This window comes from Silene latifolia, chromosome X (assembly GCF_048544455.1).
Source record: "Silene latifolia isolate original U9 population chromosome X, ASM4854445v1, whole genome shotgun sequence".
NCBI lineage: Eukaryota > Viridiplantae > Streptophyta > Magnoliopsida > Caryophyllales > Caryophyllaceae > Silene > Silene latifolia.
In genome coordinates this window covers 327639775-327654360 of record NC_133537.1, presented here as the reverse complement: position 1 = coordinate 327654360, position 14586 = coordinate 327639775, and positions in this window count along the sequence as shown.

The following is a 14586-nucleotide window of genomic DNA, read 5'->3' as shown; positions in this document are numbered from 1 at the left end:
ACCAACGGCGACAAATCCGACCCGAGTCCTGTAGGTCCTCCCTATTGTTCGGAAACAACTTAAACAAGGCCTGGTTTAGTAGGTAATTTACCAATTTCACATCGGTGAGAGCCCAAGTCTAGTAGAAGTGGGCATCTTTGGTCAGTAGCTCAGTAGAATTCTAGTCTCGCCAATAGATTACCGAGGTGGTTCATCATATCCTCCCCAGTGAGATAGCTGAAAGATCGCCACAAGCAGGAAGAATACTAGTAATGGTAACTCCATCGGGTTTCCATCCATTAGCTTCCATTTGAGCATAAACATCAATTGCTTCCCAATTTTACACACTGCAGCATGAATCTGCAAACCAACCCACAAATCCTCCGAAGTAGAACTCGCTTTTAAAACAAGCGGGTAAGTATAATGGCAGGTCTAGCATAACACTAAACATGTCCTTAAAAACCCATAAAGTGTCTTGATAATGCTGGTGGGTAACAATAACATAGCTCCTGATCATAATTCATAACATTGAAAAAGACGACATTTCAGGGCGGACTTTCGTCGAACAGTTGATGGGCAATACCCAATTCACCACAAGCAGCGTTTGCCCTGATTAACTTAAGCCCAATTGTTAAATTTTTGCGAAGATATAGATCATTGATGATATGGGCATGGAGTTTTCTACAGGTTTTAGCACCTTGGTATGAGTTTTAAAGTTTGTTACAGAAATCTTCAGCTAGAATTACATTTTGGCGGGAAAGTTCAGGGGTAGATATTAATGAATAATGACCAAGAGTAGATATATACATTAGTAAAAGTTGGTTAGGAAAAGGCGGATACATTAGTAATTTATTTTGGCAACATGGTTTAGAAGTAATATTACTACTAGGAGTAGATATCTTATATCTATTTATCTATATTAATAAAGGAAGCTTTTTTTGAGCGATTATAGAGAGTTCACCAATCTATCTATCTATCTATATTAATAAAGGAAGCTTAACCTTCGCAAAATACTTAAATAAAATAAATAATGCTAAATAACTATTAAAAAAAATAACAGATAAAGGTTGCAACTGTATTAGAGCGGAAACGATAAGTTTTAATTTTGTGATAGAGCTTTACGGTTAGACATATCTTTCAAGCAGAGGTTAAGTGGAGTTAAGACTCTAGAAGTTTACATTCTTGAACGTATTGCTATTTTATACAAACTCAATTATATAGGCTTTATTGTAGTATATATATTGATGATTGCCCACTTTAGTCACAGGTTCTCTTGGAATAAGTGTCATCATATTTCTTTCTTTCATTATACAGTATAATTTTTATCCTATTTTTACTATCATTTAAAATTTGTAATTTGACACATACGTACCGTCTTTCTTCCATCAGCTAATTTGTTCTTTGTTTTATTGATCATAACGCTCTTTTCTTTGACTTTGTATTTAAATCTTTATAAAGGATAAACCAGGTTTTATTGCAGATGGCATCACAAAACGAGTGACAGTGGTATGCAATATGTGTTATCATATGCTTTATTATGTTTTGGATATAAAATTGTTAATGATAGATCTCTTTTTCACTTATTCGATTTATTGTGCAGGTAATTGTAGATGATTATTACTCCCTTCGCCCTTAACATTTGTCTACTTTTAATTTTGGTATAAAGACAAGGAGAGAAGAGGGAGCTATTTGTATAAGTGGACATAAATTGATGTGTATGATTAATTTAAGGGTAATGCTAAATACAACCTATTGGGTTATATTTAAGCATTTAATATCCTTCTAAATTTGGTATTAATTTAGAAATTAGAGAATAAATTACACATGAATCAATGTAATTAATGCATGTACTAAGTATTTATTTTCTTTTTTAGTTTCTTAAATACAACCCATTGGGTTATATTTATCATTTCCCTTAATTTAATCATAAAAAGCTTTCTTAATATAGAAAGGTAACAAAATCCAAGAAAAAAACTCAAAAAAAAAGTAGGTCAACAAATAACCATAATGGAGGGGAGTACATGTAAAGTGGCGCCTGCATTATTCATAATTTTTTTTTATTGATATTTTTTCATACAATTCTAAATATTCATTGTCATTCCAACAAGCAAATAAGTTAAAAAATAAATTTTAATAAAGTACTGTCAAAATTAATACGCCGTATTCTTATGACTTTAATAGTGATTTTAGGATGCATTAAGTGGAACTATCATTGATCACTTGATGAGAATGTCCGATTGTAAACAATAATGGATGGTTAGTTAAGATAGGAAAAAAACACTTCAATTGTACCTTAGAAACACAAATTCTCATTTGTGACGGACAAAAACCGTCACAAACTTGTGACGTGAGACGGAGGGACAAATGAGACGGAGAGGGTTGTAAGAGGTCATAAACTTGTGACCGTCACAAACAAGACAGACTAAAGATACCGCAACAAGTTTTATCGGCTGACTGAGTTCAAATCAAACCTAAGACTAGGTTGGATGATTTTGAGAATTTTTTATATATATAATTAGGTTTATAGTGTACTACTAAGCTAATACAATGTCTCCGTATCATAATGTGACATAAAATTTTGTAAGTGTACTTGACCCAAAGTAATAGATTTCTTAATAAATTCGATTAAATTTAAGCATATCAAAAACAAATTCAAAAAATAATAAAGAAATTCGTCTTGGAGATAAGAATCACAAAACCATGCAACATCAACATGCAAAAATACTCCATCTAAATTATAAACCAATTACTGACTTTTACAATTATATAATTTGCCTTTACTAAGTTTTGACCGGTATTATTTAAGTTTAGCACAATCATATCATGTTTATTTATTAAAAGAAATTTAGTTTTCTAATAACAAAAATTTAGTCCAACAAATTTGAAAATAACGAATTTTTAAATAAGTCATTTTTATATATAGTTGAAACAATCATTTTTATAAGTATCAAGAGAGATTACTCATTAATGGCCCATGCATGACACAAATATGAAACCTATTCTTAATAAATCAGTCTCGCTTATTTTCACATACTTCAAATGAAGCCATGCATATACATTATTTATTATTGAAAATAAGTCGTTCTCATAGAGCCAAACACTAAGGTTTTTACTATATAAAGAAGTAATACAAAAGATTCCACCAAAAGGTCCGTGCATCGCACGGGTATTAAATCTAGTTTTGAGCTACTTAAATAAAAAATTATCTTTTTAAGTTTAGATGTATATTGAACATGAGATTCCCTAACAGTTAATAATTTAATACATACAGCAATACTAATCTCATTGCGATACCAATTCAAGTAATAATTAAATTCTATCATATTTTACGTAGGTTTAGTTGATTAGAAATTTAGAATTAGAAATAACTAGTTTTAAACCCGTGCAAAATTGCACGGGTATGTATTTGGGCCAGTATTAATGTTTTTTGATGTATATTTGTTTTTGCATTTCTATTGTACTTATCTAGTTGGTTTAAATCTACGATCTACATAATTTATGTTTAAATTTGTTAAAAACACGTGTTCACATACACTGGATTATAAGAAAATAACGTAATCTACTCTTGTAAATAAAAACTGCATACATAAAAAACTTTACATCCGGATAAAAGAAATATAATCTAATATAATCAACTTTAACATATGTATGTAATTCATTTGCGTTTTATGTTCGATCCCGTATATAAATGTTATTTCTTCTTGAAATTATGTAATTTTATTATTATGTAATTTTGTTTTAAAAATTATGTAATTCAATTTCATTTACTTGCATTTGTAATTAATTCTGCGTATATATTATTAATTTTATTTAGACGAAATGTATAAAAGTATTTCATAATATTAATTCATACAATTTTTTCATAATATTATTTCATAGAATTTATTGTAAGACGGAATTTATCGCATGTATGAAAAGGCGGAAATGTGAAGAAATAAATACATTGCACACTCACAGGTCCCACCATAACATGAATTTCCAAAAAAAAGAAAAAAAAAAAGAAAACTGCATTAATGACGTGGCGCGCTGAGAATTGAGTATTGTCTTTTGTATTAATATAGATAAGATTAGTATATATAAAATATAAATCATGCCATGTATGTGTCGTCCATTATCCTTTGGATGTCCCCCTTCCCCAAAAGTTAATTTAAGCTAGAATCTAATTTTTGCTTTGTAGTATGCATTACATTAATTTTGTGACATCCTATATGCTTTTATGATTTGATTTGAGATTTAAAATTGTAATTTTATGAATTTTCAGGATATAAATATACAATAGCAGCTATGAGAAGCGTGTGGAATTTCATGCCGTATCTGTCTTTCCTACGGGTGCAGCAATGTGAAATTCAATCAGCAACACGATTTATATATTTTTACTATCACAACAATGATATTCAGATTATTGACCGTAAGTCGGTAAACTCTTTTAATTCATATTTGTTCAATATCACTTCACAACAATTATATGGATGATAAGTCGGTACGCTCTATTATTAAGAATATCTTTTAAATTACCTTTTGTATCAATATACAACATTATATAATGCCATGTAATGATGTCGTTATTAGTCTTATACTCCCATAGTAAATGTTGTTTCATTCTTGAGATTTGATTTTCCATTATAAACTACTTAATTATTGGAGTTATTTTAACTGAAATTTATTGTTTATAGTTTTCTGATAATTTTGCGTGCATGTTAAATATGTAGGTCAATAGGACACTTTAAATCTCCACCAGCACATGACAACCGGAGGTAAAAGTTTCTTTTTCTTTACATATCATCTCATTAATCCAAATTTTGACCATCGGCTTTCTAGACAGAATTTCATTGTAACAAATTGACGTTGCCGAGTGTAACAATTTGGCTGCCAAAAAAAAATGACTGTTGTATTATGTTTATTATGGGTGTGAGTTTTTTCGGTATGTAATGGTTTATACATCCATCTTTATCTATATAGAAATTTGGAGACTCTTAATTTATGGTATGGTAGGACAATAAATTTCAGTGTTAAAGTATTTGATCAATATCATAATAAGTAATGTTTGATGAGTTTCTGGTTGTTTGTTAATGTTTAAATTTTCGTTTTTTAACTTATTATTATTATTATTATGGTAGAAATTTGAAATTCACCATCCCATATAAATCTTTGTTTGAATATGGTATTTTTGGGTTTCACGTCCATTTGGATTTCAAGTCCATGCATTGAGTACTTTGTATGTATACATACGGACTACGAGTACAAATTAGAGTGATTATTCTACAACTTTTAACAAAAAATTTACCAAAAAGAATGCAAAAACACCGATAAGTGGCCCGCGGATTAGCATACTAAACAAGTTATAGAATGTGTAGTAATGTAGACATGTAGACGATGCAGTACTCTTTCCGTATCTCTCATTTATGTACTTTTGACTAAAATACCTTTCACAATTAATATAAAAGGTAAACAAATAATTGAAACCGAAAATACAGATGAAGTATGATCTTATTACTTTGTGAGTTTGTGTTAAATTGATGACTTTGGTTTCCATTTTGCAAGAGGCATAATTCGGAAATTTCATATGTAGCGCTTATTGTCTTACCTAGCTAATAAATAGATTGTTGACGCAATTGATTATTGTGTTTAGTAGCGGTATCGACAAAACACGGGTTTGGATACCCGAGTTCGCTCCGCCTTACATGTGTGATAAGATCGTGTTTGAATAATTGTGTCGAACAAATGCTACCGTCTTTTGTCTTTTATCTCTTCAAATTTGGAACCCATGTTAAGCTTTTGCTTACTTTGAAAGTTTTTATATATCAGCCCTCAATCCCCATGCTAGCTTAGTTACTTAACTTTTGCAATAAATTTTGTGATCCTGATTAATTTTATTTAAGATTTTTAGAGTATTTTCCCCCTTATGTTCATTATTAATATTGTTCCCAATGTATATAAGCATTTTTGCGTAATTGTTATGCCCAATATATTGTTTGACTAGATTTCATGCCCGTGCGTTGCACGGTTACTAAATTGTGTTTTTGCTTTTAAGTAAGCATGTGTAAAATGTAAGTTTTTTTTTCGTAAAATAACCCGTGACTTCATAATAGTGGAACAATATTTTCTTAAATAACATGAGTTTATATCAATAGAAATCCTAATGGAATCAAAATTACGTAGTAACCAATATCACAACATCCGCGTGTTTGACCTTAAAACTCGAAATCCTTATATATAGTCATTAGTTGTCGAAAGAATAGATTCCTTTTCCTTATATTCATCTTCATCAAATATTTAAATGTTGGTAAATGGTAACAGAAACCTGTTTAGGGAAGAAAATATCATTAGAATTAGGATACAATTGCTAAATATGTATCAAAATTTACTATGTGGTCCGTATGTGCCAATGGTTGAATAAACTTTGGTTTTTGTCGAAGGAATGTGTGTTTTTTATCAAATCTTTTTTCAGATACATCTAATCAATTTCAAATTAACTTTTTCCCGTTTTATTATTTTTTACGATTCTTTTATTTTCTTTATTAACGCATTGAATTATCTTTAAATGAGTTGACATTAAGTTATTGATCAGCACGACAACTTTGGTGAAAGTATTATACACTTATTTATCAAAGGTAAACAAATGATTGAGATGGAGGAGTAATTTTGAACATAAAAACTTGTTGGTTTATCAATTTTTAGCATTCAGACCACAAATCGTAAATAAATCGTAAATATGCTTTGTACGTATAAATGTTTTCAAGTTGATATATGTCTATTCGCTTCTCAAATTTCAACTTGTAATGTAAGGCTCCCCAAATAGGCCATATAAATCTTCGTTTCCTCTTTGAAATGCTTGAGCTATACTTTTCATAGCTGCAGTTTGACACTAAATGTAACAAACAAATCCTGTTTAACACTAAATATAACCAATAAACATCTAAATATGTTTTTGATCAGAAAGTAATGTCTTCCTTGGAAATCTAGTTGAATATAACTTCCAATAAAACAAAGTCAAACCACCATTGAATGTAACATATTCAAAACATTGATATGACCTGAGGCACAAAGCAAATCAGTAAATCGAAGTCAGTGTAGTAATCAATGTATTCATTCATGAACGGTAGAAGAGTTAGTATTAACTATTAACTAACCCACCCTTAGAAAAATCTTGTTAAGAATCTGCATTTTTTTTATCAAGAGTAAGCAAGTGCAATTATGTAATACGGAGTACTTGTGAAATACAACGAAGAAGTTATCTAGCTACTTGCCTACTTTTACATCGACGCAGACTCGAAAAAATTATTAGACACCTACCTTTAATTTGTTCAACATATGAATTCGACAACCTTGTTATACACTTTGTACCTGCAATTTCGAATAAAATTATGTTAGAACGTTTGACATACCGTCTAATATTGGCTAAGAAACGACATGATCCTAACATATAATAGGCTAACCCAATCAATATCATAAGACCGTTCATCCAACATTAATGAATAGTAAAAAAAAATAAAGAAGCAAAGAGAGCTAAATATACGATGCAAGTAATAGGAGTTTGACTCATGTAGAATATACTGTATAACTTTTTATATATAGGGTAAATGCTTGTTGGAAGTCATGTAAAACTCCTACTATTTCTAATTAATAATATTTAAGTAGATAACTTTTCAATAGTTTATAATTACTAATAGATAACTTTTCAATAGTTATTATAATTATATATATGAGATTATTAGTTACGTAGTATATCAACAATATTATAATAATGCTATATAACTCAATCTTTTTGTAATTTACTATCTCTTATTATTTTATTACCTCAAAATAATTATCTTCAACTAAGTTAATTATTAAAAATAAAAATCGTGTTTTAGAAAAGTTGGAGTCTCTAAAAATGCCTGAAAAAAGCCTCTTTTATATATATACTAGATTTAATGCCCGTGCAATGCACGGGCCTATAAGTATTTTCTGTGGGATACGTACTTGTATATAATTGATACCTCGATATATTAACACAAACTATTTTTTTTTCTATGAATCGACCCCATGTATCAAGCCTAACTCTAATAGTATATATGGGATGAACACATGGATATATAAGTTAATCGTAAATCAGTAAATCTGGAGTTAGGTTCAAAATATAGGAGTAGTATATATAGGACCGTAAAAGTGGCAAATTCTCAAGAAGTTCGTAGTTAGTCAGCCATAATGTGATCTTCTCATATAAGTTCTTTAAACAGTGTCACCTATATTCTAACTCATGGTAACATTGTCGCCTATTTGTGATCCAAGGATAATGACAACTTAAAACACACGACTTTAAATTTTATAGTTTGAAGATGGAGTATGAATTTTTTTAAGGTAAAAGTAAGGATATATATTATCGTTATGATATGGCGAGAAATAGGGAGTAGATGTATAGTTCCTTCACTTTTCGAATTTTGATTATCATTGTTACTAATTATCCCACTTTTCAAAGTATAGACTCGAATTTTTTAAATGTGTTTTCATGTTTTAGGTGTTTTTTGTTTATTTTTTGGGTAATTCCCGCTCCTTGTAACCAAAAAAAAAAAGTAGAGACTCGAATACTATATGTTTGCATACATAAAAAATAAAAATATAAGATATAATTAAGGTTGTTATTTAAAAATGTACAATGATTTTTTAATATTTTATGTAGCTCTCAATTGCACGAAATAATATTATATATACTCCGTAGTCTGTAAGAAGTTTATATGAGATATAGGTCATGTTCTTTTCGGTTGATAGGAGCTTAACTGAACCAAATGGAGTTAAACTGAATAGAGCTGAACTAAGAGTTAATTTATGAAAAGATAAGGTCAACTTAACTGAGCTGAATTGAACGAAGTTGAAGCTGAACTAAAGCTGAGATGAAATTAAGCCAAAAAAAAGATAATACTTCGTAGAAGTAAACTTACTATACACCGTAAAGTTATGACAGTCTTATTTAAGCATTTGTGTATGTTTAAGTTTCAACTAATCTTATACGATAACGCTTAATTGTTTTCACATTAGTACGCTATCTTATTGACTTATTTATGCATTTGTGCATTTATGTTGATAAACAAAGGTTTATTGACAATTTGTACTTAAAATTCTCTTGACTTCTTTAATGTGCTTAAGAAACGACTACATATACGTTATTTTTTTTTTTTTTTGTGCAATTAGCAAATACAATAACAGTTGATAATTTTATCTGTTTTCTAATTTTGATATGGTGATTTGTTCGATCCGATAGCAAAGTGGTTCAGCACATAAACATCTCCCTTGGCGAGTCTTGAACGGAACCTTTCAATTAGAGAGTTGCCATATATGGTTGCGTGAACGTAACTGCCCTGTGAAAGTATACAGTTATAATTAGTTAGTAGTCAAGGTGAGATTTCAGTAGATAAATAGTAAATCATAAGGCAATAGTACGTGCAGAGTTATTAGTTTCTTTAAAAAGCTACTCTCTCACCTTGCTAAGACAATAACTCAAAAGTATCTAGCTTTTTATAAAAACTTTGATCATACTCCGTAGGGTATTCAAGTCTTTAGTCGATACGCTTAATTTTCTGTGAATGGTATGCAAAAAGTAGGGTTAAGAAAATTAATAATTAAGATAAATATATCCGTCTTAAGAAAGAATTATTGTACTTAAAACTAACACCTAAGTACATTATATAAAAAAACTATCGAACAACACGGCCAATCAACCAAGCAAAAATTCACCTGCTTAAACAGCAGGTTAAACATCCTAAGAGTAATTTCTTTGACAAAACACACAAATTATCGATATCATCGAAATATATAGATAACCGCGAACATAAAGCATATGTAAACGATCAACAAACCATGAATTAGCACCATTAATTATATACAATGAATTATCCATTCGTATAGCAGTGCTTCGATCAATATCGCAGTGCAATTTACAATTGTCAAGCAAATGCATACTTTAAAATTTCTATTACTTACCAATATTTCACTCTTTATATTAAAAAAATCTCCAACATCAACTTATACCACCTGATATTGGTAATATATATGTTTAATGAAATCATTGATAACCTACACATGGCAAAAAAAAAAAAACATAGATCAGTTTCAACAAAATTAGAAATATAAAACAAATCAAACAATATAAACAATTAATGTGAAACTAAAATACAATTAAACTAACTCCAAAATTAAATGATGGAAAAACGAAAGAATAAGTGAAAAAAATAAAATAAAAGGCATAGCTATGATGAATTGACGATTTGTCACGATACCTATAGTTTATATAGGTCAAAGTTGTAGAGTTGTTGTGAATATATCAAATACTAACAACTAAGAATTGAAAACGTATATGAGTTCTTCTACATCGGAATATATATTTAATTATTATCTCTAAACATAATTAGTAATAAATAATTTAGGTAGTTTTAAAAATTTGGGTTCTCTATAATCGCTCGAAAAAACTTCCTTTATTAATATAGATAGATATTGATTATTGTCATAGCTGATACGGATCAAAATATCCGCGTACGATTTGGGAAGCAGCTTTCTTAGGTGTTGGAATCAACATAGAATTTCATGGGTATATGACATTGATGAGTACAAGTAGGGATTTATGAGAAATTTTCTATCTATAATAATATACTCTATGTTCCAGTGATATATTTACACTTTCTTTATTTTGTGAGGGGGAAATAAAGGAAGTGTAAGCATATCATCGGAACGGAGGCAGTAGAAAACATGAAATCAATTACTTTGTAGTATTTCACTTGAAAGTTTAGATAATAATACCACACACTCGACGTTAATAATAGACCCACTCGACATCTAAAAAATATTGTAATAGTTACTCACCATCGAGAACAAGTAGAAGTATTATTTATCAATACATAAACACAAAATGGAGAACTTCATAACAGAGTTGCATTATTAATAGCATATGGTGCATATACGTTTCCAAGCAATATTGTGTAATTGAGATATTACCCAATATTAATAATGCAACTCCCTTATGCAACTTTATATCCGAAGCAATATTCAAATTGAATTATTAATAGTTTAGTTCAGTTCAGCTCTATTCAGTCCAGTTCAGTTCAGTTCAGTTCCATTTAATTAAGTTCAGCTCAGTTCCATTCATTTCAGCCCACCTCTAATAAGCCAGAAAGAACAGAGCCTTAATCAAGCTCATTTTGAAAGAAATGAGTCTCAGACTCTCAGTTATCTTCACGGACTTCAAGTAAAGTCATATAATTGAAAAAAGTCGTTCTCATATTGAAGCTGAACAGTAGTATTTTTTATTTATATAAAATTAATACTATAAAAGACACTACCAAACGGCCCGTGCATCGCACGGGCATTAAATCTAGTATATATATAAAACTGGGTTGAAACGCTGTGGATGCGCCACGTGTCAACCCAGCCATAAATACACATATTAATTACAGCTGAACATTAAATATAAACATAATAAATGTTGTATAAATCTCAGCAAAATATTAATTATATTTTAATAAATTTTATTATAAAATTATATAAAATAACTACGGTGATTTGATTCTAAATTTACTAAAATATTATTTTAATAAAAATTCTAACATATAAATAATTACGTTCATTGCGAAAAATGCTTTCAATTGAGTATAATTTTCATTATATTTATATGTATAAGTGTCTCACAATGTTTTACATTTACGTAAAAATACATTATGAGAAAGTGATAAAACATAGACCACTAAATCAATTAAAAAAAATGTTTGGAATAGGTTTCACATGCGGCATGTAACATTTAATTTAGTCCTTATTTAATTTTTTGTAAATTACACCAAAGTACAGTAAAGTGACATTTCAATAAATATGAATGTACAATTTCCAATTTAAGTTAATTGAACAATGAAGATTACATTGTACGGAGTACATTGGTGCATTAGAAGGCTAAAGCGTATGCATTTTACATACATTTAACTTTAATTTTTATAATTCCAAGATACATACATATTCAAACTAAAATTACAAATATCATGTTTTTTTAACACATTCAAAGTATTCAAAGACTCTTAAATTTTTGTGCTATGTACACATTAGTGTTAACACACCTCTCTACAACCCATACACCCTATAAATATAGAGTTACTCCGCATTGTTTATTCTCATAAAAGAGTACGGAGTAATGAACTAAAGTTTCTTATTTTTTGAATCATAAGACAATCTGCAAAAAATACGAGTCACAAAAAGTAAGTTCTCTGGTTTCTTACGTTTTCATCAATGATGCAACAACTTCATTTGCAAGTGCGGTTTTGTTCGTCAAACTTAAAAGTTATGCTTAACCCAGAAATTGAACCGATTAGGATGACAAGGAGGTAAAAGGTCAAGCATCCTATCGTCAGATGTCGAGCAATGGATGACCTTGAAATTTTGTGGTGCCAATCCCCTAATTGGCCCAAGGAACAAGACTAAGCCATCAAAAGGAATCAATCCAGCAATATTGCCGTTTGAGTTTATTACAACTTTCGTATTAATTACATATTAACAAATTAAAATTGTTTCAAATAATTATTTGGTCAAGTACATCAACTCTGTTATCAATGTTCAACGAAGTGAGAAGTATTATTAGGGCACAAGTGAGGAATTATGTGAAAGAAATCTGTGGATAATTGATAAAATATAATCAGTAAATTCTAGATAGGTAGGAGTAATAATTAATAAGTTAGTATGCTTGGCCGGGTTATTGTGTAACAAATAAAAGAAGTAAACTTAATCCACCTTCATGATTAAGAACTACTTACTAATAAAGAGTATTATAGGTATTGGGTGATTTTTTATTGAGAATGTTAAAAGAAAAAACCTTCCTTAATGGTTAAGTAACCAAGGAACACATAATGCCTTACGGAGTAGTATAGAGTAATTTTTAGTATTTGTATCATGGTTACCGGATGCGCTATGAATATGTCCTTAATAGGTTATTCATAAAACACGATAATAGGATATTTGTAAATATCATAATGAGTTGACTATCAGCCTATAAAAGAGTACTATATTTAGTTTGAGTTCATTTTTTTTTTTTTTTTTTTTTTTTTTTTGCAGCTGTAAAAACAAGTTCTACCTATACATATGGCAATTGACTCATTTGGTCAAGTGCGCTTATTTTAATAAAAACATAACCTAAAGCAACAAAGTAAAAGTAACTGCATTGGGTAAACGAAGCGTGTTGATGGTGTGTGGACTACCAACACAATGATCATCATCCAAATCAATCTTGAAGTGGCAATCAGAACTCGCCACAAACTCGAACAAAACCTTACTCTTTTTTGTCAACGGTGCTTCGGAGAAATACCTGCAACAAGACACAAAAATGTGTCTCGGAGATTCATCCCCTAAGCTATAAGACACAACTCCTGGAAACCAACGAGACCCTTGAACCGTCGAGGCTGAGCAAAGTGTACTTACGCCACTAGGACGTAGAAAGGAAAAGCGGAAAGCATACCACGAAAGTCCGCCTCCAAAGGAGAAAAACTCCTACACTCAAAACACAAACCCAATGAGACAAGTACCTTGTAGCCAAGAAACGTGAGTAAGTAGATTGGTAGTAAAATAAGAGCCACTTTGTTGATCAACCTCCTAACCAACATCATCTCAGAAGGATAAATAGAGATGGGCACAACACAAGCCGAATGCAGAATTACCCTTACCCTTACCTTTATTGGGATTATGACGGCTAAAATTATTCGGAAGAACATAAAAAGACTGAAAGAAAATTTAAAAACCATGAGCTTGTAAAAGAGACCACCGCAGCCAACCAAACCAACACAGATTCCAGACCCCTACTCAACCCAACCATGACACTTCACATATCCCAAACCTTCAACCGTAAACTCATTCCAGACGAACCGACAGACCCAACGACCACCCAAACTGATCGGTCAACACAGTGACCACAATAGACCAAATCAAACCACGATTCTCCAAAACAGCCTCCCGAGGCCACAGCCTCACATGCAACAAGACCAACAAAGTCCAACGAAGTTAATAGACCATAAAACCGCCAAAAACAACCGTAAACCTGACAAGGGACAGACAAAGCAAAGAACCGATAGGTGGGGGAAATGGGGGGATCACCAATCGGTCCCAAATCGCAATCGACACCCATAAACGGACCGATTGATGGGGGAAATGGGGGGATCACCAATCGGTCTGCAACTGACACTCCAGACGACGGACCGATTGGTGGGGGAAATGGGGGGATCACCAATCGGTCCAAAACTGACCCGAAAAGCAAAGCTTATCGACACAACACAACAAAGACTGCCGGACTTAACAACACCAAAACCGACCACAATAACATTAAAAACCAAGGACAAAGGCCTTACCAGGGGGTGGGGAAAGGGGCGAGGGGTAGGGGAAACACCCCCTGACCAAGGGTGCATGCAAGACTGGCGCAGACAAGGCGGAGAATCGGAAGAAGAGAAGAAAATTGGATCAACAAGGCATATTGGCCCAAAACTGTTATAATCTCGCTCCTTTATTATGATTGAATTTGTATTTAGACGTATGTACGACGCTTAAGACTATAATTGAAATAAGAAAAAAATTAACAACTAAAATGGAAGGAAATAAAGAAACAAGAGTAGACAA